General features: G+C 44.7%; 1 long non-coding RNA gene across 1 annotated transcript; it reads left to right on the forward strand.

Moving 5' to 3' along the window:
- Positions 1 to 48: 48 nt before the first annotated feature.
- On the forward strand, positions 49 to 24,042 carry LOC143688079 (uncharacterized). The gene is made up of 3 exons (XR_013177818.1): positions 49 to 390; positions 11,503 to 11,709; positions 23,643 to 24,042. It is a non-coding gene; the product is annotated as an uncharacterized LOC143688079 (long non-coding RNA).
- Positions 24,043 to 25,763: the final 1,721 nt, after the last annotated feature.

The following is a 25,763-nucleotide window of genomic DNA, read 5'->3' on the forward strand; positions in this document are numbered from 1 at the left end:
CGCACACGTCCGAATCGATTATTTCCACTCACCAATAGAATTCAGTGGAATCCACGCCATGCGGGCTCCAGGTCAGGGCTTAAGAAGCTATGCGGTTTCTGCGCCTGCCCGCTTTCTATCGTGGAAGAAGCCAGTCTTTCCTGTTGTAGGATGAAACAAGGAGCCCCAACCAACACCCAGAACGCACTGGCAGGCTTCTGAGTGCGGCCAGCCTGAACCTTTGAGCCCTCCGACCTTCCAGTGAGTGCAGCCACTAGAGTGAGACCCCCCCGAATCAGCAGGGCCCAATCCACAGAATCATGAAATGAATGAAGTCAATAAAATTTGGCAGGAGTTTATTATTACAAGGCAACAGCTGGTTTTGCATCCTCATCTGCCACATGGCTTCAGGTACATTTTTGTCTTCTGGGCTTCTTTTTATCCTTGTGGTTAAATTAAGGAAGTGGGAGGGAGGCGGTCAATAGGAAAATCAGGGGCTTTTCAGGCTTGTCAGCTCTACCATTTACTAGTTGTGTTACCTTAAGTTACATAACCTCTCTGAGCCTGGATTTCCTCATTTCCCACATGAGAGAAATAATACTTGATTGGGTTTCTGGAAGAATTAATTGAAATAAAGTGCTTAGCACGTAGTAGGTGCTCAATAAATAGTGACGGTCCTGGTAGAGGCAGGATAATGGTTAAGCATATGGACTTTGGAGCCACATAACTGGGGTCAGGTCTTAATTGTGTCATTTTCTAGCCGTCTGGTCTTAGATAAGGAACTTAACCTGTGAGCCTTCATTTCTTCGTCTGTGTAATGGGGATGATGATAATAGTACTTAGCACATAGGGATGTTATGAGAATTTAGACCTGTATCTGACATATAGCAAGTCCCTGAGCTAACAAACAGAAGGGGAAAAATTCACACTCAAGTTTATGGGACTCCTACTCCAGATGCTTCAATATAATTTACCAGTCATTTACCTGTGCCTAGCCCTGCCCCAGAGAGGAGCTACAGGGATGAATGAGACCTTGTGCACACCCTCATGTCTCCTTGAGAAAACACATGCAGAATTACAGTAGAGTGTGATGTGAGCTGTGCAGAGGGCAGACAGAGCCCATTAGTTCTGCTGGGGCAGCTCCTGGGAAGCATGGTGGAGGATCCTGAGTTGGATATAAAATGAATAGGTTTTGCCAAAAAACCTAAGGAAGGGGGTGCATTTGCGGCAGAAGGGGCAGCATGTGCAAGAATTCAGGGTATGAACCTGCAGCGTGTTTGTGGACCACAACTGGAGAGCAGGGGCTAGGTAGGGGCTAGTGAGAGGACAGATAGGTTTTCCTTCCTACCTGCCTCAAACGAGACGCCAAGCCAGCTTCCTAGATGTTTTAGTTCCTTGGCTGCTCAAGCAAATGCCATGCAATGAGTTGGCTTAAACAATGGGAATTTATTAGCTCACAGTTAAGAGAAAATTCAAATCAAAGCATCATCAGGGAGATGCTTTACTCCCAAAGACTGGCATTCTGGGCTGCCCTGGGCTCCTCTGTCACATGTGAATATACCTGCAGCTTCTCCCTTCTCTTCTGGTTTCACTAACCTTCAGCTTCTTGCTGCACAGAGGCTTTCTTTCACATCTGTCTGAATTCCAACCTGCCTGTTTTATAAAGGACTCTAGGTAATAGGATAATATTATGAGGAAGTAACCTCATCAAAAGTTCACACTCACAGGAATGAATTAAATTTAAGAGCATGTTTTTCTGAGGTACTTAGCTCCAAACCACCACACTAGGGATGGCAAATGCCCAAGACCCCAGGCAAGGCTTCCAGCACCCACTAGTTTTTCTTTCCACAGCACCTGTGGGCAAGTCCTAGATTCCATCATGCCCCACCTTCTCTGGAGATGGAGAAAAAGGGAGAAACAAGCTGAACTTTTTTTGCCTCGTTCCTATTCCACCCCACCCTGTACCTACCCAGGCCCTGACCTTGATAAACCTACCCGACTTTCAGTTTCTCAGAGCCAGCATCTGGGGCACTGACTAGTAAGGTCTAAACTAAATTAATGAGTTGGCAGTTGATCCCAAAATCTTTCAAGATTTGAAGGACATTTAAAGGTCACTAGTCTGAGTAGGCTTTCTGCAGTGGCAAGAATGGGGGGAGCAAGGCACAAGCCTAGGTGGAAAAGACCCATGAACCCACCCAACTGCAAGCTGAACCACCGTGTGTCCGACTCTGAGATACCAAACCAGCTTCCTAGTAATGGCAATGTCCAAGAAGTAAGGGCTCTCCCCCACTCTTTGGCATTTGGATCTGGGCGAACACATAAACCTCAGGAATGAGCTGCCGCAGGACTGCTGAGCAGACACCTTCGCCTGTGCCGTAAGTTCTTAGTGAAGGCCCCAAATAAATTATGCCTCACGATAAGTATGCAGCCTTGGGGAAAAATCCATTCCAGCCCTTGAATTCCCATTTCTAATGATCCTCAAGAAATTATTGAGAAAATCAAAACACTATGTTTCGAAGTGATCTTCAAAACTCACCACAGTTCAAACGGTTTCCATAAATCCAGAATGCAAAAGGCATTTTTCAAAGGTTTACTGTTCCCAAAATGACAATAATGCCATATTGACTGACTTCAGGGGAGCTTTGGGAGTTTGGAAAAATCAGTCAAGCAAGCAAGATCTTTAACTGAAAAAAAAAAAAAAAAAGAAAAAAGTTGGTGAACTTGACAGTTTTGCTAAAGTTCACAACATTTTCCTGTTTTGACAGCACTTTTGCAGGTCCTGGTGCCTCTGAGTGTCAGCTAACACCATCCTCTCCTTCTTCTTGAGCTCTGGCCTCCAGCATCACCCCTGCCAACCCACCCTCCTTACAGCCACCAGAGCCACCTCTGAAAAACACAAATTAATTACTGCTCAAAAGCTCACAGCAGCTTTGTACTGTCTTCTTTGAAACAGATGATAACGGTCCTCTGGCTTCTACAGAATTCCCCAGCCAGCCTCACCGCAGAGACAGCAAACTCTCATAATATTGAGAGTATGAGACAACTCATTATTGATATAGACCTATATTCATTCATTCAACAAACATTTGCTAAGCATTTGCTATATACTAGACCCTGAAGATTCAGTAGTTAAAAAAAAAACAGACAAAAATCTCTGTCCTTATGGAGCTTACATTTTAGAGGAGGATAGACACATAAGTAAAATACATGTTAGAGAGTTTTATGCCAGACATCAATTTGCTGAATGATGGAAGCAAAACCATATTTACCTCAAGAAACAGAGAAATAGAAACAGGAAGTGAGTCATCTCCTTCCCCTTTGACATCCACTGTGCCCCACCCTGACCGGTCCTCCTGGGAGTAGACAGGGAATCCCACCTGACCTGGGCTCCAGTTAGGAGCTGTCCCATTCTCCCTGCATCTCCTGGCTCCCTACCACCATCTTTTTTCCCAGGGCAAATATACTCCTCCTTCCCAGGAGCAAACCTCTCACTCCTTTCTCTGTTCAAGGCAACTGACAACTTGGCACAATAATGAAATCTTGCAGAGCATTGAGAAGTTTCCAAATGATCTAAAGGGGCTACCTGATAGGGAAGTAGGAAGCATGGAGGGTCCCAGAAGCAGTCTTCATACTGAGGAACCAAAACCTCAGTCTGGGATCAGAGAGAGGGTGAGTACAGGCAGGACCCTGGAATCCAGCGGCCATATTTTGGTCCTGAGAGAGACTGGCTCAGAGAGATGAAGTGAGTTGCACAGCTTTTACATAGAAGAACTCGAACCCAAGTATGGGCTTCTGGGAAGCTTTACAGTATGGGGATTACTAACATGGGCTTTGGAGACAGAGAAACTTGGGTTCAAAACTTCATCCTAGAAGTGTTGCACATGGGGCTGGAAGGAGCTGGCACAGTGAAGGGCTCACCTGGGTTACTTCCGCAGTCCTGGCCACTCCGGATTCATGGAGCTCTCTCCCACTGGGCTGCACCTGTCGCATCTTGGCACTTGTTGCATCCCAGCACTGGGACCTCCCACCACCTCTGCCATTTTTCCATCCGTCTGGCCTAGCCCACCACTCCACCTCCTCAGACAGTCCTGGTTTGCTTGTCCCTCACCCGCAGTGTGGCCAGATTTTTGCAATAGGCTTGGATTCATTGGTGCATTAACAAGTTTCAGGTGTGGCACCAGAAGACCTGGTCCAGTCTAGGGAACTGGGGATCCAGGGATCCATCTTACACCTCCATGTAGTCACCTGTAAGGATTTCAGCTGCTCTGACTGGCTGTGTGAACCAAACATTCATCTGCTTCCTTACTGTCCTGTAGCCCAGCTTTCACTCCATTCCTCTTACTGGCTTTCCATACTGTAGAGAGAACATTCACTTGGACTGCCAGAAGCTGGAGAAGGGAAATGGACTCAGTTGTCTTTGCGGATGTGGCCATGGCCCTTACCCAGGGAGAGTGGGCTTTGCTGGATCTTGCTCAGAGGAAACTCTACAGAGGTGACAGTGGAAAACTTCAGGAACCTGGTCTCTTTAGTTTCTCAACAGGATAATAATGGAGAACACTAATCCAATGAATATGCAATAGTGCAATTCATGAAGAATGACTCCTGGTCCCCATGTTAGGAAAAATCTGCCAAGTCCATGGCACTGAAGATCTATACATCAACCAGGGGGAGACACGTGAGTTCCAGTGTCCAGGATGGAATTAAACAGCCACCATGTCTACCAGAAGGGCAAAGACGAAGACCACTTAGAAGTACCCTCAGTGTCCATTTCCACTGTTTGTCCAGTTCCACCCTGGGTCCAAAGAAGGTTTCAACATGATTCATCAGAACAAGGGTGGTTACATCAATAAGGGAGATTTGCATGAGATGCTTGCTTGTCTGGGGAAGGACCCAACTGATGCGTACCTTTATGCTATGATAAGTGAGGGTCTGGTCCTGCACATTTCACCATACTGCTCATGGCGTTTGGTGGGAAGTTACATGGCATGGGCTCAGTAGATGTCAGAAATTCTTTTGCTTGTTCTGATGATGAGTAAGCAACAGAGACCATGTTGACAGACCTGACAACAATGGGGGATTGGATTGCAGATGAGGTGGCTAAGCCATATAGTGAAGCACCTGTGAACCAAATGGGAAACTTCAACGTCAGTGAATTCACATACATCGTAAAACATGGAGCAAAGGACAGGGATGGCCAACAGAACTTGAGCTAAAACCTTCCAGTTACTTTGATTTATTCTATTTTATTTCAGGACACTTTCTCCCAAACTCACGTAACATGATGCATGTACTTACCTTCACACCTTTTCAATTTTTTCTTTAATTCCAGACCTTTGTGTTGCTTAGCACTTGTATAATCAGACTGATAATGGGAATGTGGTTATAAATTGTATCAAAAAGGAGATTATAAAAGTGACAATCAACAAATATGAAAGCATAGTTTAAATATGCCTATATTTTCTGTTTTTGCTGGAATTTTAACATATTCACATAATAAAAATGCTATTTTGAAAATTTTTTTAAAAAGCCTTCATCATACCTTTTGCTACCTGTGTAACTGTGGGTGTGTTATCTAACAGCTACAAGCCTCCATTTCCTTGGGTGAAGACAGGAAATGCTAATAGCTCCTACATCCCAGGGGGGCTAAAAGGGTAAAGAAGGCAGTCCTGAGATGCTCCTGTTACTGCTTCAGGCGTCGGTAATATGGACTCTTGTCCTTATTGTGCTACACACACCACCGGGGCAGACTCTTGTAGACATCATTTCTCCTATGTGTGTCTGTTTCTTTCTCTCTGTGTCTCCCTTTATCTCTCTCACCATCTCTCTTAGGGTATATCTCTTCCTTTCTCTCTCTGTCTGTGTATCTTGGCATGTTTTCTCTCTCTTCTGTGTTACGGAACCTCTTTGTCTCTCTCTCTCTCTCTCTCTCTCTCTCTCTCTCTCTCTCTCTCTCTCTCCCTCCCTCCCTCCCTCCCTCCCTCCCTCCCTCCCTCCCTCCCTCTCTCTCTCTCTCTCTCTCTCTCTACCTGTTGTTATCTCTGCATGTGTCCACCTGTGACTGTGACCTCTCTGTGTCTCTATGTTTCCAAATCTTTTGCTTTCATGTTGGTTTTCTGTGTCTCTCTGTATATCTCTCTGTCTCTTTTTCTTTCCCACTCTGTCCCTCTTTCTCTTTCTGGCTTTGTCTGTCTCCCTTGCATGTGTGCCTCTCTCTTTCTCTCTCTCATCTCTTTAAAGCCAGAAGTGGCCCAGCAGACTCTTCACAGTTCATTACAGGGAAAACATTGAACAATCATTCTTTGCTCATGCAAGGCACTCGACAGCTGGAGCAAACAATGAGAAATTCAGAATTAATTGGGTGCTGATTATTTGCCAGGGAAAAAAAATGGTGAGATATATAAGAAACAAAAGACAACCTAGCAACAGTGAAAACCTCAGCAGTAGCAACAAAAGCAGTTCTAATGAAGCATGACAATACTGGGCGGGCGGCAGGCAGCTGCCGGCCACCACAGACTGAGAGGAAGGAAAACAAATGCTCCTGCCACCCAGGAGCCAAAGCAAAGCCATTCTTGGGCCCTCCAGACCCCAACATCCTGGCCAAAGCGTTCCAGAACTTCCGTGTCAGAAGACTCCGAGTCCCAGTGCTGAGCCCCACACATGAACACCCCCCCTCCTTTGCTCATTCCCCATAAAAACATCTCATAAGCAGCTGCCTTAGTCCTGGGAAAGTGACCATGACCCAAGCAGGATCCCCATCCCCACGGGATGCCCAGTGTGGCCAGAGGGGAAAGCAAACAGTAATCGCAATACATTACAACTGCGAGAGCACCCAGCGCGGCCAACTCCAGAATATCTGTCCCTGGCTCGACGTGTGGCTAAGGAAGAGGTTTCCCAGAAAACGTGATGATGGGGCAGGGTCTAAGGAGATGAGTGGAGGAGTTCATCAGAGAAGAACAGAGGAAGAGCATAATCTGCAGGAGGAATGGCTTGTGCAAAGGCGCAGAGAGGGGAAAGCCAGGGCCGATCCAGAGAACATCAGGAAAGCACGGCTGAAGTTTAGCATCTGGGTGGGACAACAGTAGGAGATGGGATGGGGCCAAATTGCCAAGTGCTTTCAATGCCATTGACTTTGCCTTGTCAACAGTGAGGGGCTCTTGGAGGGCTTGCAGCAGTGATGTCTCTCAGGGCTGCAAACAGTGGGGTGTGGCAAGAGGCAGCACTGACACACCAGCAGGCTGATCCCAGATGTGCGAGATTTAAGAGAGACTCCAAAAGCCAGGGCAGGTAAGGGGCACTGCTGAAGAATGAGCGTCTTTCGATAAAAGTATGCGCTTGGACCTAGAAAAGCCCCTTGGAAGCCTCAGGACCGCAAGGTCCTTGCACTGCCTGTTCAGGAGGTCTTCACAGCCTGTTCACCATCGCCCCCAAAGCCCTGTTCTGGGTTCCCAGGAAGAGATGATCATGGCACCTGAGCCCCAGACACTTTGTGTCAGTTGCTAGGCTGCTCAGGAAAGAGCATGGAGATATAGGAATGGGGGACCATGTCCCAGCATCCTTAGCAGCTCACCCCACAAGGAGAGTCTCACTCAAAGATTTCTGTTCCCTCTGGGGCTGGCTTTCAGGTTCTGTGCTTTAAAGATTTGTTTTGATTAGATCAGCCTCAGTCAGAGGCATCGAACGTTATCTGACTCCATCTTAGCTGGCTTTCCTTTGCATCTTTCTTATTGACTTTCAGAAACTGCCAGCCAAGTTTGGGCTTTGATTATTTTTTCATAAGGGAAAATGCTAAGGAAGTTGTTAGAGACCAAGAGCCTGCCCCGCTAGAGAGTGGAATGGAAAATGGAGGTGGGCTTTGGATGATGCATTTGGCTTCTTAGTGTGCTGTTCCCTGCCTTCCCCAAACTGGCCCTCGTCTGTGCATGCCCCCCAGGTTTGACTCTCTGAATGGCACCACTGGAGTCGCCCACAGGAGGGCAGGCCAAATTTGAGGATGAAAGGGACCAGGAACCAGCCAGACCTGCTAACACACCTGACAGCTGAATGGGTTAGGGTTAGGAGCGTGCTGGTTTGAAGCTGTGATGTATCCTGGAGAAGGCCATGTTCTTTTAATCCATTTCTGGTGGGGGCAGACCTTTTGTAGGTGGGACCTTTTGATTAGGTTGTTTGAATTGAGATGTGACACACCCTCGTTAAGGTGGGTCTTAAACCTTTACTGGAGTCCTTTATGAGAGGGTGAAAAGCAGAGGAGTTTGGAGACATCTGAGAGAAACACTGAGGGAGAGCACTTGAAGAGAAAAGCCCAGAGTAGCAAACAAGAACACATGGAGCCTGAAAGCAATGAAACCCAGGAGAGAAGGACCAGCAGATATCAACCATGTGCCTTCCCATGTGACAGATGCCGTTAGCCTTTCTTCAGAGACGGTATCATCCTGTTGATGCCTTAATTGGGATATGTTCATGGACTTAGAGCTGTAAATTTGTAAACTGGTAAATCCCATTGTGAAAGCCAACCCATTTCTGGTATATTGCATTCTGACAGCTTTAGCCAACTGAATCAGGGGGCGTGGTAGTTATATTCAGTTGTCAACTTGGCCAGGTGAAGGCACCTAGTTCTGTTGCTGTGGACATGAGCCAGTGGTACATGAACCTCATCTGTTGCTGATTACATCTGCAGTCGGCTAGGAGGTGGGCCTGCTGCAATGAATGACGTTTGACTTAATTGGCTGGTGCTTAAATGAAAGAGTGCAATGTAGCACAGCCCAAGCAGCTCGGCATTCCTCATATCAGCCCTCGCAGCTCAGCCCAGGCCTTTGGAGGTGCAGAAAGGAATCACCCCGGGGAAAGTTGTTGGAACCCAGAGGCCTAGAGAGAAGGCCAGCAGAGACCATCCTGTGCCTTCCCATGTAAGAAAGAACCTCAGTGGAAGGTTAGCTGCCTTTCCTCTGAAGAACTAACAAAATAAATCCCCTTTTATTAAAAGCCAATCTGTCTCTGGTGTGTTGCATTCCGGCAGCTAGCAAACTAGAACAGGGGGGCATCAGGGAAAGGTACAGGCAAGTGGGCAGGGCCCTGGGGTGGCTGGTTATGATCCATAGATGCCAAGGCAAGGCATTGGGGTGTAGCAGAGAGAGGATCCTAGGCTGCAAGCCAAGCTGTCATTGCTGAAGCAAACCTCATCTATCCATCCACTCACTAATGTATACATCGTGCATCCATTAGCCCTTTGTCTCACATGGTGCCTCTGCTTTGAGCAAAGCCTTAGGACCCAGACAAGCCACCAACTCACACCCCATCAGCCAAGAAGGCTAGCCACTGCTTCCCCCATTGCTCATGGTCAAGAGAAATCAAAGCAGCTCGCCTTCCCAAAGAGAAGGGGATGTTGCAATTCCGAAAGTCTCAATGAAGCTGTAGGAAAATATCACAGTGGAATAAATTATAGAGATTAGAAAGAATGCCCAGACCTGTGAAAGCTGAACCTGCACAGCAGCCCTTTGGTTTTCTCTTTAATCATCCATCTCTAATTCTGGGATGTAAAATTACAAGCTCATTGATAATGATCAGTGATATACCAGAGAAAGCCCAGGCCTAATTAAGAGCAGAAGCTGACACTGCTTTTCAACTTCCCACCAAAGTCCTGCAAGGAAATTACCTGATTTTGCAGAGCAAATCACACCAACAGGCAAGAGGGGAGCCCAGGTTACCTGATGAATGTATACTTGGCTGAATTAATATGCAAAGAGAGTTGCTTCGAGTGTTAGCAATTTGCTAGTAATTGGAGCATTGACGGACGCTGGGGGAACGCAGCTGAGTTGGTACATGAATGTGGAGTGCATGGTCTGCTCTTACACGAGGCTAGATGATTTTCAGACAAGAGCCTGGGCACTTCTCCTAGGAGCATCTTAGGGGCCAGAAGTCAAGGGTCAGTGTGTAACCAGTCTCAGTCTTTGATGAGAATCAAGGGTCCAGATGTGGCCAAAGTCAGGGCGCAGTTGATGGTCAAGAAGGGTCAGGGTTAGAGGTGAGTTTGACCATTGAGGGCTGAGTCTGTGGTCAGGGTCAGGGACAGAGTTGTTCTGTGCCAGGAGCAAGGGACCAAGGCTCGATTCCTTTCTCCCGTCTTATCTCCTGCACCCCTTGCCTCCCTTCTCATGCTCTTTGAAGAATCTCTTCTCCTTTATGTTTCTCATCTCTTGCTGCATTGTCTTTTCTCTGACTCTAGGTTCAGAAAGGGTTTGAGATTGACCTCCCAGCCTGTGACTATACAAAGGGATCTGCTGAGGAACTCTGAGGCTACCCAAAGGGCTCCCAAGAAGGCTCTTGGGGCCCAGTGCTTCTGGTCCAGGCACTTACGAGATGAAGCAGAGCAACCATTTGATCAGACCGGTGATTCAGTTCAGCTTCAGTGATGGACTCTTCTAACGTCATTGCCCAAGGTGGTCTTCTCAAGACAGCTCCAGCGATTCTTTCCAGGAAGGGTGCCCCATGGATTCAAACCAGACATGATGGTAGGGAGAAGGTGATGCTTTGCTCAGCGTGGCGAACCCTGTCTCCAGTGAGGCCTGCCTTGGGCTGCCAGCCTTGGATTTGAGCAAAGAGCCACATTCTACATTCCTGGAGAATGACCTGCCATCCCCAGTTTTCCTGGGACTGGGGGGTTTGCCTAGAACCTAGTATTTCCCAGGACATGGGACTTTAAGTTCTAAAACTGTCCCTGGGTACCAAAACTGTCCTGAGGGCCCAACCCTGAGCTGCAGAAGGGGAGATGGACAGGCCAGCTGTGCAAAATGTTCAAACTCAGGGAGGGGGAAGGATGGAGGAGCATGAATCAGAATTTAGATAGTTGAGGGTTTATAAATTGCCAAGCTGGCTTGGAGGCTAGTTTTATATCTGAACCCAGATAGTATTTAGGATTTTTTTCAGCTTGATCTTCATTTGAAAAGATTACTGTTCTTAGCAATACAGCCAGGCCTAGCCTTGCTTTTAGGGCTTGATAGGAGAGAGTTTTATTTTATTTATGTATGTATTTATGTTTCTGAAGTAAAAAACATATAATTGTCATTCATGTTTCCTGGGTCTTGTTTGGCAGAAGTAAAAATAGGGTCTCTATAATAGTTCCCATTCGTGGACCAAAATCAGATAATCTGAGTGCCTCCTGTGCACAAGGTACTCTGCTAAGCATTGGAAATTCACAATAAGCAAGATCGACTGTCTCTGGCATCATAAACTTTATAATCTAGAAGAAATTAAAAATCTGCTGTATCTTACCAGCTAGAAATAGCCATTCATACATGCCTCAAGATGTATGTAATTCCAATCTTACAATTATGTGTGATTATATACATATACGTTTACCAAATCTGCATTGTGCCTTGTAGTTTTGAATCTGGATTTTTTTTTCCTCATAACATTATGAGTATTCTTCCCTATCTCTAACTAGTCTTTAAAGACATGCGTTTTTAATGGTTATGAAATATTTCCTCCTAGGAATCACCATTTATCTAGCCATTCCCCAATTGTTTCCAGTGTTCCATAATTACAGATAACACCATGATAAACCTTCAACGGATTCCAGGCGTGCTGTGATGGAGTCACATTAGCATTTCAGAAAAATCACCCTGGCAGCCCTGTGGAAAGGATTCAAGGAAGATGGAAGCAGGGAGACTGGTGGGAGACGACTAGAATGCTCCAAGTCAGACACACGGCTCCTGCGTCGGTACCTGGGTGGAGAAGGTGAGGGGGCCGGAGAAATGAGCACCTGAGCGGTGTCTCCGCCTCACCTTTAACTACTTACCACCTGTTTAGAGTGTCCACGTCCTTTAATCACTGCTTTACTAGTCTTGGTCTCCCAGCTGCTTCATCCTCCAGAGTCCCTGCAAGCTCTAATACAAGTCTAGACACATATTAGGAGGGTAAATATCCTTCCTTTGGTATGTCTGGGGGCATAGTTACACTTTTTAAAGTAGCCTTGATAGAAACAATAGAAGACCCACCATTGTGGTACCTGTGGTGACCTTGGTAAGGGGGACAGAACTGGTAAGTAGACAGGAAGGACTTGCTCTCTCATTGGACGCAGGATATGTCAATCGTCTTTGCTCTGCCAATAAGCTGGGACTTGGAGGAGGCCTGGAATTCAGCAACAGGGATTTGGAGATAGATGCCCCTGGACTAAGGCAGAAGGTGCCATCACACAGCAGACTCTGAGGTTGTGAGAATGGGCGAAGTAAGAGCAGACTTTCCAGAGCCTTCCTGCAGAGAGCTCTGAGGAAGGCAAGGTATAAGTATATAAAATCCCGAAGGAAAACACGTTTCCTCTCCAGGGAGGGCAGGAGCTAAAGGGCTTGCCAAGAGCGTGAAGTAGCAGTGAAGGAAAGTGTTCCAAAACCACCATTCACTCTGAGCACCAAGTACGTGCCACCGCAGTGCTGGGCGCTGGGGACTCGGTGTGAATGCTGTGGGTGTGATCCCTGTGCTTGTGAAGTTTACAGTCTGCCCCCAGCAGCTTAACCTGTGTCAGACAGTCTGTGAGCTAGGCTCCTCCCTGTCAGTCACCTCATTTCACTCTCTCCCAACAGTCCATCAAAACAGATACCATCAAGGTCCCCACTGTACAAGTGTTCAAGGTGAGGCTCAGAAAGGTTAAGCTCACCAGCCCAGAATTGCAGTTGGTAAATGATAGGGCCAGGATTTGAGCAAGGTATAGCTAACTGCAGGGCCCTTCTCCCCTGCCTTCTAGAACAGCGGTTCTCAGCAGAACTGATTTTGCCTCCCAAGGGTCATTAGGTAATGTCTGGAGACATTGTTGTCACAGCTGAGGTGGGAGATGCTACTGGTATCTTATGGGTGGAGGCCAGGGATGTTCCCCAACATCCTGTAATACACAGGATAGCCCCCCTCCAAAGGATTATTTGCCCAAAATGTCAGAGTGCTCTGGGTGAGGAACCCTGGACTAGAATGTATGCCATAAACCCCAGTGATTCCCCTAAGAAAACCCTTAGCATCTGTCTGAATGCATAGCAGTCTGACCAGTAAATCCACCTCCAACTTCCAGGGTATGGTCAAGGCTGAGAGAAGCCAGCCACAGGCTCCAAGGATGGGTGACTGTGGCAGCCAGAGTATGAGCCCAAACACGTATAGGGAGGGCCTGAGCAGAGATGGGGTGAATGCCCCAGATGCCACATAAAGGATGCCTGCAAAGGGCCCTGAGTGAGCAGGAGGAAGGGGAGCCACCCCTCCCCACACCCTCACTCCCAAGATGTTTGTCCTCAGCAGCATATTCATCATGTCCTTGAAGGATGCAAAACACAAACAGTTCTTGGAGCTGCTTGCTCTCCCCGGACAACACTGAATTAATATTTGTTTTAGCAAATGGCTGAGCTGTTCATCTTCCTCTGGCAATGCTGATTTGTTTTCCTCTTAAAAAATCACTGGGATTCTTAGTCTGAGAGGCCAGCATCTGGAGGCACAGCATCTCCTTTAAGGACCAGTGCACAAGAAAGCTTGCTCAGTGATGAAGAGACAAGAGCAGGAAGATGTGGGGGAGACATTAACTGTGGTCCTTATATGCAGTTAATGCATATAAGTTAATGTATTATATGCAGTTAATGCCAGATTTTATATGCATCTTCTCGTTCTTAGGAGCTCTGAGAGGGAGGGATTTATTATCTTTTCCCATTTTACAGAGATGAAAACTTAGCCTCAGAAGGGTTAGGTAACTTGTCCAAGGTCACACAGCTTGTGAGGGACACTGATGGGATTTGAACACCATGTGTATTTATTTCAGTTCAATGCCTTGTCAGCAATGCAGAAGCCTTGTGTGCCTCTCTGATGGGACAGGGAAGAGTTATGCAGGGAGCAGGGACAGGGGAGCCAGGTCAGCAGAAAACTCAATGAACTCTGACCCTGTCATCAATCTTTCATGTTGTGAGTCAAGAACCTGAGCTCAAACTGGCCTAAATATGCAGGGTTTATCAGCTCCTGAAGTAAGGCGGATTTCAGGGTTGATTTGATTCAGTGGCTCAGCAATGTCGTCAAGGACCTGATGCTTTCTATTTCTCTTCTCTGTCTTTATTGTCACCTTTCCTCATGATGGCAAAATGGCTGCAGCAGTTCCAGGTCTCTCTTCCATATTGCACCATCTGGAGAGAGATAGTAGATCTATCTCTCAGACCAGTAAGGAACCTTCTATCACATAATCCCCTGGGAAACTTCCCCTCACTGTCATTGACCCTCTTTGGGGCCAATTCTGGCCAATCTCTTTGGCCAGAAGAAGACCTTGCACTGATTGACCTAAGCTTGGTGAACTGAAAAAAGACACAGTAGCAAGGGGGATGAGAGAAAGAACCTAACTGGGTGAAAAGAAGGCAAAATCTAAAAACTCCTTAGAACTAGGGTGCAGTGCCCCTAATGCAACATGGCCATTTCAGGTCCACTTCAAAACCTGGGGAGAGGAGTGAGGAAGTGCTGGGGAGGGAACCACCACAGTTCCCAAGCAAACCAGCTTGTTTGGAGTCGGACTGGGTTGGGGAGGTTAGAAATGGCTATCCTGTCATGGCTCTGACATGACGCCTACTTGAAAGGGCTCAGCTCAATGGGCCAATTAGAAGTGTGTATTGAGGGGGTACAGTAAGAAGAGAGTACACATCCTTCAGAGAGGCAGCCAGTTCCTGGGGTCACACCTCCATGTGAGAGGGGAAAGACCCCTTTAAGACTGGGAGGTGCAGTAGTCCACAAAAGAGAGAATGAAGGTCTGGAGCAGAGGTGTTTCTTTGAGAACAGGGGATGGTTCAGCCTATAACCCAGATTATCTATTTCTGTAAACTTGCCAGCCCCGTTAGAGCAGGGACAGAGTTTTTCATCTCTGTATCTGTCAAGCCCAGCATGGGACCTGGCACTTAGCAGGTACTCGGCAGATGTGTTGAATTCATTAACATAGTTAATGATTACATGTGGGACCTTAAATCCTGATGAGAGAATGCATGTTCTTCTCAGGCACACAGGGAGCATTTACAAAAAACTGATTGCATATTAGTTCCTGAAGAAAGTATCAGTAACTTCCTTAAAGCAGAAGTATTATAAACAATATCCTGTGATCATAATGCAGTAAAATTAGAAATTAGAACAAAATTTTTAAGAAAAAAAAATCTTTCAAGAAAAGGAAAATAAAATTAAAAGAAAATAATAATAAAGAAAAAGAAAGAAGGGGAAAAAAAAAACTTTTCCATCCAGAAATTTCTAAAACCTTATTGGTGTCTTGCTGCATTAAAAATTACCCTGAAACTTGGTGGTTAAAAACAACAAACATTTATTATTGCACAACATACATGTTTCATAGCTCCGTCTGCAGAGGGTGAAGCAGTGATAATCCAGCACCAACACGCACAACTAGCCACCAGATTTTGGTTTCAAAATACCATCCTCCAGTAAGAGGAAGCATGGCTCTTTGAAGAAATGACTAATTCCAGGGCTGGGCTGGGGAAGTATGAGATGGTCCTAGAATATCCTATGGTAACAGAAAGTAAGAAAATGTTCAAAAAATGATGGGGCATATATAGGACATCAACGCTAACTTAAAGGAGCTCCCAATAGTCAAATCTATGACGTTTGAACAAGATAAATAATTATTGTAATAGATTATAACCCACGAAATAAAATAAATTCATGTGAATGATGGAAATAGAAAATCATTTGGCAAACATCGCAGTAATAATTGTTTCAGTTGAGAATCATCAATGGATGCCAAAATTAGTGGGCAAAAATATGAGAAATAGGAGATTAACATAGTCTCAAAATATCTTCTCACGGGATACTTTTTCAATGCCAAGGGAAAATGTAAATTTAGGGGTGTAAAAATCTGGCAGATAGCACCTTAGTCAAGTCATCAAAGTTAATATCACCGGTCCTGGGACACAAAACTCCTTCTGTGATATTCTTACCAAAAATGCATAATCTGAACTAATCTGGAGAAAATATCAAACTAACCCAAATTGAGAGACATTCTTCAAAATAGCTTTCCAACACCCTTCAAAAGTGTCAAGTCAAAGAAAGTCAAAGAAAGGCTAATTAAAGGAGACTAGGAAGAAGTGAGAACTAAATGCAACATCAGATCCTGGATTAGATCCTTGCCCAAAACATAAATGAGACAATTGGGAAAAAATGTAAATGAGGTCTACAGATTAGATAATGATACTGTATTATTGTTAATTTCTTGATTGTTATCATTTCACTGTAGTTGTATAAGATGTTAACATTTGGGAAATCTGGGTTAAGGGCTCATGGGAATATTTCTAACCACTTTTGCAATTTTTTGTATATCTGTAAATGTTTTTAAAGAAAATTTTTTTTTAAGATTAAAAGAAAATTCCCCCATAAAAGATCAGGAATGTCTAACGTTCAAATTTCAGTTGTTTGCTGTGCAGTGGTGCAATCTGATACTCCTCCATCACTCCCAAACCTTTAATAAAACAATGTGGCACCCAGTTCCTTGTGCTGTCTTTGGAAAAGTAAAGTTTGATCTGACAAATAGTTCTAAGAGTAAAATTGAGATTCAAAACCAGGAGAAATGTAAGATCTTCAAAAATTCACAGGAATCTGAAGGGGCATGAGTTTGGGGTTCCCACCTTAGGTGGGATGGAGCGTAAACCCCCTTTCCTGATAATAAAGGACAATGTAGCCCCCTGAGAACATAGAACTTGGATAGACACAGGTAACAAACATTTATTAACATAAAAAATTGGTAGGACTTGGCAAGTGAGTAACATCGTAGATGGGAAAGGCCAACAAAGCTGTCTCCATCTCCTGTGACCAGTGGCACTGACAGAGATGAATGACAGTTTTCAAAGAAGATATTAATTCAACTATTATTGAAACCCTGCTATATGTCATTCACTAGAAAACAGACAAATAGGAAGTTGGCAGGAAACGGTATCATAAAAGAAGAGGCAAAAGCCATGTGTTCAGGGAGTTGGTTACTGCAGGGAATGGTGGGGGCAAGGGGGAAAGAAAAATCAGAGAGGACTAGAAGAACGAAGCGTTCTAAGCCTTGAAAAAAAAGATTCTGATGGATCCTCAGGCTCAAGAGAGAAAAGCACACACACCCCTAAAAAACATCTCTCTCTCTCTGTATGTCTCTATTTTCTCATCTCATCTCTCGTCTCTGTCTCTCTACCTCTATCTTGTCCATGCACATGTCCATTCCTTAAGGCCATGAAATATTTCTGGAGACTGAATGCAAAGGGCTGTGAGCTGAGAATTGCCTCAGATCACATCAGCACAGCTCACACCCTTTCTCCAAAAAATCCACTCAGACAGTGGCAGCCACTCAATCCCCAAACCAACAAATGCCCATCTCAGCACCAGTGTTATCTGGGACCAGGAAAGCCTGTGCTTCCCCAGATCCGAGCAAAACAGTTCCAGGTGATGTAGCTGGAGCAGGGGTTGGACTCAGGTGTGAGGGCTCAAGTGTGACTGCAGGTCCCTTGCAGTCAGAGAAGGGGGCCAGGGGAGCAGAAGGGATACAGAAGGATGTAGGCAAAGTGGCAGGTTTAGCTGAGGGAACCAGGCATGGGGTACCTGTAGCACCAAATCAAAGCACAGGACCATGGACCCAACTCCTCCCTGGGGCAGATGTCACCAAGACCCACAATTTCCAACTTCTCCCAGGGAACTAAGAACCAAGGGCTAAAGCCATGACCTCCTCTGAGCCTTCCTGTAAGAAAGCCCACGAAAGAGAGACAGGAACAGAGACAAAGAGCTATGGAGAGACAGAGAGGGAGCAGATGGGAGAGCAAGAGGATCTGGGTAGAATAAGAGGAGGTGAGAGCATCAGGTTGGGGCAAAGAGAGACCCTGAGACACAGAGACGAAGGATTACAGAGAGGGCCTGAGACTGAGAAAGGGGGGAGGCAGGAGGGGAGAGAAAAGACCAGGAGAGGAGGGAAAAGTGGCACAAGACTTGGAAATGATGACAGGGTCAAAAACAGAGGCAGAGAGAGAGTAAAGGACAAAGACCATGAGGATACAATCAGGTGACTGCTCAAGTGGGAGAGAGACTTTTCAAAGAGTGGTGAAGCTGCACCAGATAATCTGTAAATTTCTGTCTAGCCATTAAGTCTGTGTTTCTCTGACTTAAAAGAAGGGGAAAGAGGCGAAGATCTAAGAAAGTGTTTGAGAAATGGAGGAGAGGAAAAGAAAAGGGACAGAAGAATGCTTGAGAAAATTAAGGCAGCAGAGATGGAGAGCTGTGAAGAGAAAGGGAGAGAAGGACAGAGAGGGAATGTCAGCCCATTAACTCTGAACAGGGAGAAAGAGAGAGGGTGCAAGGGCAAGAGGTGAGGGGATCAGATTAGATGTCTCCAAGGTCCTGGGATTCCCTGGCCTGTATTAAGCACTTCACACTAGCAACAAAGGGCAGGCCCTGCCTTCAAGGAGTTTGGATCCCAGGTTCCCGCACCACGGGAGTAGCCGTAGGGTTTGTGGATCTGGGGATCGGGCATCCTTCCAGGGGTGGTGGAGCATGGTAGCTGGCTCAATTTCCTGCCTTCCTTCTGCAACCAATCATTCCCTCACACAGTTCTGTCTAGCGCTTACTATTTTTAAATGGAAATGTATTAAAATTAATTTTATTTTGAGAATTATCTGAGAATTTCACAGCCCCTCTCAGGAACATCAGTTGGTATCCTAGGGGAGCTGCAAACGGAACTGGGAATCCTTCTGCAGCAGAAGGATGCCATCTGCCCACTTCGGAACTGCTGCTGTGACAGTCAGTGGTGCACGGAAGGGAGGGAGGGGACCTCTGAGCACAGACAAGCTTTCAACCAGAGGCGAGAGCCTGGATGTGGGTGTCCTGGGACCAGGTGGAGGGGGGTGTCAGGGCTTAGCCCGTGGCTGGAGCAGCTTGCTCTGTGGTCAGGGTCACAGGTGAGGCAGAGGTCTGTGCAGGATCCCCATTTTACTCAACAAGTCAAAGCATGGGGTCACAAAGATTCCTAGAGGAGCCTCTTCCCAGCCCAGCCTTCATCACCTCCCCATCATTCCATGTAGCTGAGATCCCACCAAGGCTGGTGACAAAGCCTGTCCCAGTTCAGGGGCCCTTGACTCTCCCTCTGCCACCAAACCCCCCAGAAATTCTGTATGGTTTTAGAAAATCAAATATGCTATGTGGAGGAATCACAGGCATTGTATACTGCTCCAAGAGAACTCTCGCCTCAGGCTGCTTGGGGCTGCCAGGGACAATCTTCTCCAATGTTGTACTGGCTGAAAACAGATTCAAAGATGGATTAGCTCACTATGTGAACACTGCATCTTTTTATCCATCAGATTTGCTCAACAATGGAACAATGATAACAAGCACATATCAGACACTGACTCTAAATGAGGCACTGTGCAAAACACTTTGCATCTGCTGTCTCATTCTATCCTAGCAGCTACAGACTATTTTATTGTCACCCTTATCCAGATGAGAAAACCAAAGTTCAAGATGTATAAACTGTCCAGGTGGCAAAATAAGCTGGACCACCAGTAACACTGGAGGGCTGTGAGCAGAGTCTAGGCAGGCACTTTTCAGTGACTGAAGACTGAATTTGGGCATCAGATGGGGGAGTCAATCCATTTCCTAGAGCTGCCATAACAAATAACCACCAACTGGGTGGCTTAAAACTACAGAAATTTATTGTTGCACACTTCTGGAGGCTAGAAGTCTGAATTAAAGCATCAGCAGGGCCACACTCCTTGCTTGCCTTCTTCTGGCTTCAGGAGGTGCTGATAATTCTCAGCACGTGTGGCCTCTGGCTGCATTAGTCCAATCTCTGCCTCTGTTTTCACGTGGTCTTTCCTCCATGTGTCTGTGTCTCTTCTCCACTTCCTGTAAGGACCCTTGTCATAGTAGATTAAGGTCCAGTATGACCTCATCTTAACGTTACTAATTCCATGTGCAATGACCCTATTTTCCAATAAGATCACATTCTGTGGTATGGGGCAATAGGGAGCACCTGAACATATCTTTTTGAGAGCCACAGGTCAACCTATAATACCACCCATCACTACCAAACCCACAGAAATTATATAAATGTTTTAGACAATGATAATAAACACATACAAAAAAAACTAAATAGCAGAAAATAAATAAAAACATACACACATAGCCACACTTGAAAACTAGGGAGGAGCTTGTTAGAGAACTGGAAACTGAGAGGACTTCCCGAAAGAAGGAAAAATGTGGAAGGGAAGAGATTGGAGAGGGAAGCCTGGTCAGGCTGTACACAGGAATGTGCAAGAGAAAAAGCGACAAGGGGGAAACTGGGAAGTGGGGAGCCCGCCAGTTGGTGCAGTGAGTGTATGGGCTTGGGGTGGGAGGGCAGTGCCCAAGGTACTTGGTGGCCTGGGAGGAATGGAGGTGACCTGCATCCAGAAGGCCACCCACTGAGGTACCCTGCCTGGTGGCAGGACCCTATCAGCCATCCTCAGTGTTCACTAACATAAGCAACTTCCCACCACCCCTAAAATGGGCTGCACAACAGTTTAAGAGAAAAATCTCAACCACATAGATGGGGGGCACATTCAAGATTCACTGTATCTTGGATGAGACTTGAACCAATTTGACTTAAATCTTGAAGGAGAAAGTGACCTTGGACAGAGGATTTGGAGATTTATAGGAAGCAGCTATGACATCTAGATCCACCCTTCACTACCCTTGGCAGAATCAGACCCTAGGCTGGAAGTCCTTAGGACTGACCAGCAGGTATTCTGGGGTGGGAAAGGGTGGGATGGGAGGGAAAATAAGAGAGAAGCTATGAAATCAGCACTGGACAGTGGAAGTTCAGGGGCGCAGAGTTTGATTTCTGGACACTTCATGCCCAGATGCTGTGAACTCTCTCCCTACCTCCACCAGAGCTTTTCAAATGAGTCTTTTTCATTTTCTGAAAGTTCTTGGCATCATGTTAGCTTTTCAAGCACCCTCAAATGTGAAGTGAAATCCTGGAGCTGAACAAGACCACAGCAAAGGAGACAATGGATCACATTTTTTAGATATCAGTTTCTATTCATTGTAAGTGTAGGTCTGCATTGCCAATGGAGGTTGTCCATGAAGAGAGAGCCTACAATGTGGTTAAATTAACTAGGGCTACATTCGGAAGCTTGCAAACAAAAAGCAGTCACTGCTGAAACAAGGCATTAAATGTATGCCATTAGGTTAGCTTCACTCTGCCAGCAAGTAGGAGAGGAGGGGAAACCTCTCCTGACTTTGCTGTCTTACTTATTAGCAGTAGTTTACCTTGGTAGTTGCCAACTCATAGGCCACAGCATTCTTGCAAAGGGTCCTTGAATCCATATGTGCTTTAAGCATTATATGATTTGCAACCTGAATAAGTGATCCACTTACGTAGTGACGCACAATTATGTTTCTAGTGGGTACAGATGCTTAAGAGTGGTTGAATTCAGGGTAGTTATTTTAACATTAGGTATTTGCTCAATCAGAAATTAATACAAATACTGCTACTTTGTTTCTGTAGCATGACCTAACCTATCCTGACTAATATAGTGGGTGTACAGGGGGATGCATGTCTGAGCGGTGAGTATGTCTGGTTATAAATGGGTGTAGGTTATAAATGGGTGTTCACTAATCCATTCAGTGTATCCAACAAATATTCACGTGGTATGGACTGGGAATTCGTTAGTGAGCAAGATGGTAAAAAAAAAAAAAATCCTGGCCCTTACATTCTAGTGAGGAAGAGACAGATAATAAACAAAATTAATTAATGAATGAGTATATTCTACTTTTGAATAAGTATAGTATATAGTATATTGTTGGTTAACAACTTGTAGACAGTAGTATGGTCAAGTACTAGCAGAAGGTGAGTGAAATGGGCACCAAGATTCAAAGTACGAGCTTAGGTCATGGCCCCACCTCCTGGCTTAGGCAGGGAAGCTTCCTCCACCTGCATGAAACCCTGAAAAAGAGAGAAGACACCTTCCGGGACCATCGCAGTCAAGTCTGCAGCTCTGGCCTCTGGGTACAATTCCATTTCATGTAATGAAAAGGACATCTCAATCATATGGAATCCGAGCGGAGTGGAGGAAGGGATGCTTTCAGTCCAGGTGTCTCACAGAAGCCTGCGCAGGACCTGGGGCCAGAACTGGGGATCAGTGAGATTATGCTGATTTTGAATTGTGATACTTTTTCCTCCTGTTTTCTTCCCATTTGGGGGGTTTGGATCTCAAAATTAGGGACCTAAATCCTTTGGGCAGAGGAATCTGTTGTTTCTTCCCTTTTCTGTAACCTAAGAGAATAGATTTGGTTTTCCCGACTTGCACTGATTTTCTCCTAGATAAAGATCTCCCAAGCTGATCATTAACAGATCAGCCAGCATCTCCCTCTCTGACCCCCAACCCCATCTCTACTCCCTTTTCCCACCTTTTAGAACCTTCTGCAGTGAATAAGAAGAGCACTGGTGAATCTGGCTTGGTAGGAAAGGAGGAGCATAGGAGTGGGAGGGGAGTTTTGAGGACAACATTTGGAACCACGTGTCTCCTGCAGTGCCAGACAGACTGTCTCAGACCCCTGAGAGAAAGATGCCACGTAGACCGTTGCTTGATTGTGTAGAAATTAAGTACAGTTCATTAAAACACAATATTTAGGTGTAATAATTCTGTAGGAGCAGCTTTGAATAATTGAAAGTGCATTTAATTTACTGTATTGCTCTGTGGTGAATACTAACCGTGAGACATTAGCAGTTTTAAAGTTGAGTAAATATTGCTTAATAAATTTTCCACATGGAAATTCCTTGTTACCATGCATGTACTTCAATTCTCTGTGCACAAGCCTCAGCTCATGCATTCCAACATTTGGCCAAGTCCATTTTAAGCTCCTCCATTTCCCCATTATTTTATTCTCAAGTGCACTAATTTTCACTCATCCAACTTTGAACTTTAGTCCCTCGCCCCCTTCAGGATAGATCCTAGAGTCTCATAGAATCCATATTATTTTCAGATAACTTTTTAAAATATCAACATAATAGTGACAGTGTTAAGAATTATGTTCAACACAAAGGAGTTACTAAACTTTTTAAAGTCAAAGTTCACCTCTTCCCCCAACATACTATGACGACTCTGTAAAATGATAATTACTCCAGCCTTATTCAGAAAACTTAGATTGTCCTAGATCCAATCAACTATTCAATAACTTTGTGTGGATTAAATAAATGATAATTTATTAGCAATCTAAGAAATTCTAGAGTTGAAACAATAGCATAGATAAAAAGGGAAAATTAAACCTAAAGAAAAAAATCCAATGAACATGTGTGATATAATAATTAGACTAGAAGAGACTGAGCTAGATAAAAAATTTTAAGGGGTAGCATGGAAAGATTCCTGGGCTTAGAGTTGGGAGTCCTGTGTTTAAAACTTTTAAATATCAAACACAACATTTTCACATACATTAAAATAATTAATATTTGTTTGCCTTCTACCCAAGAAAGGACACTTCTGCTTTCATGCCTACATTTGGCATTGATTATGCCAAAGTGTTACACATTGTAATTATATGGTGGCATATCATAATGAATTATGCAATATAATACAAATAGACGTAATAAATTATATAGCATAATTTGTGTGTAACAATAGAATTGACAACATCTGTCCATAAATTGTCTTATACCGTCTTCTCAACAGCCGTTCAGTGGGTATCATCATTCAACTCCATTTTGCAGATGTGAAAGGAGAGTCCCAGAGACTCTCAGCAGTTTTGCTCAGCAGTGAACTGGAAACCAGATGTGACAACCCAAGGATCAGGATCCCCTCCCTTAAGGGAAGAGGAAAAAAAACAAAAAACATCAACAAAAAAAAAGAGGTTTTAAGCGCAGAACAGCCTGCCTGGCCAGAGCCCAGGCCGGAAGGAAAACCACCTCTCTGGAGCAGAAACAATGGTCAAACCATTTAAATAGACCTTCTGAAATTTCTCTAAGTGATTACCTAGCCTGTTTTCCCCATAACGTATCAATGCTGAATCTATATTGTGTATGTTTCAAGAAAGCTTGAAATGTTGCTTTTACCTAAGAAATGGTTAACAATGTTAGCAACATGTGCATCCACTCTCCTGGCTCTGTGCCTTCTTTGTCTATGCCCATTATAAAACTGACTTCCATTCGCAAGAGCGCTGACTTCCATTTCCCAACCAGCCACGTTGGGAAGTTGGGGGACCTGTGTTCTTAAGTCCCTAATTAAACTCAGGGGTAACTCTCTACCTAGCACGATTTTTCATCTTGGGGCTCTGCTGGGTTGGAGCAGCAGGTCTACTGGACACGGCTCCAGAGGACAAGTCAAAGCTCATGGCGTTTGCTGGTCTGTAGCCTAAGTTCCAAAAAGAACCCAGTTACCTCTCATGTTCTTTTTATGTCTTCCTAATTATACAAGTAAATACAGTTAATCATCAGTGTACAAATGTCAAGCATCCCACATAAAGTAAATCAAAGTCGTCACCCTTAATCCCAAACCCTTTCCCTAAAGGAACCAGTGTTCATGGTGTGGTGACTGTGTAGAACTGTGACTGTGCCTGTACATGGAGACAGGCACTCACAGACGCATGCACAATCTATATACCATCAAACTGCACAAAGTCTTCAGAGGGTTTTTTTTTTTTTTTGCATTTTTTTCTTGCATTTTTCTCACTCACAATGGTGTCTTGGAGGTCTTTCCATGTCAAAGAAAGTGGATAATTAGGGGTAAACAGAAGTTTCTGATAGGTGCTCTAGGGAATTGTGCAGTCCCCATGGACAGACTCTCCAATATCAGATGTGGCCAATAAGGACAGTGCACAAAGGGTTGCCAGCAAAAATACAGAATACCCAATTAAATGTGAATTCAGATAAACAGTAAATAGTTTTTAGTATATAATTCAGCATTTGGGACATACATATTGTATTAGTTAGGGTTCTCTAGAAAAACAGAATCAAGAGGGAACACTTGCAAATATAAAATTTATAAAAGTGTCTCACGTGACCGCAGGAATGCAGAGTCCAAAATCTGCAGGGCACGCTGTGAAGCCGACGACTCCGATGGAGGGTCTGGATGAACTCCACAGGAGAGGCTCACCAGCCGAAGCAGGAATGGAACCTGTCTCCTCTGAATTCTCCTTAAAAGGCTTCCCGTGATTAGATTAAGCATCACTTATTGTAGAAGACACTCCCCTTTGGCTGATTACAAATGGAATCAGCTGTGGATGCAGCTGACATGATCATGATCTAATTCTATGAAATGTCCTCATTGTAACAGACAGCCCAGAACTTGCCCAACCAGATAAACAGGTACCACAACTTGGCCAAGTTGACACATGTCCCTAACCATGACACATATTCTAAAAAGTTATGTTGTTTTTTGGAAATTCACATTTAATGGAGTGTCATGTGTTTTTATTTGCTGAATCTAGCAACCTATTTCATACATCAATTTATGAGGAAGATATGAGACTTTGTCTATCTTTCCCTGTATTTCTGTTTTTGCATTACATATGATTGTGGCACTGTCCATTTCTCCTTCTATTTCTATGTGTTTTATTTTATATATTTCGAATCTACCATGTTCTTATGCACATAGTCGTTCATAGTTATGATAATTCCTTGATGGATTATTCCTTTCATCTATAAATAGTGTTCCAATTTGCCCGATATAAATGCTTTTCACCCTAAATTCCATTCTGGCTGACATCAGTATTGTGATTCCTGATTTATTTTTAAACATTTGTTTATATTTTTCGTCTTTATTTTCAATCTTCCCTTGTCATTTTCTTTTAAGAGT

This window comes from Tamandua tetradactyla, chromosome 6 (assembly GCF_023851605.1).
Source record: "Tamandua tetradactyla isolate mTamTet1 chromosome 6, mTamTet1.pri, whole genome shotgun sequence".
NCBI lineage: Eukaryota > Metazoa > Chordata > Mammalia > Pilosa > Myrmecophagidae > Tamandua > Tamandua tetradactyla.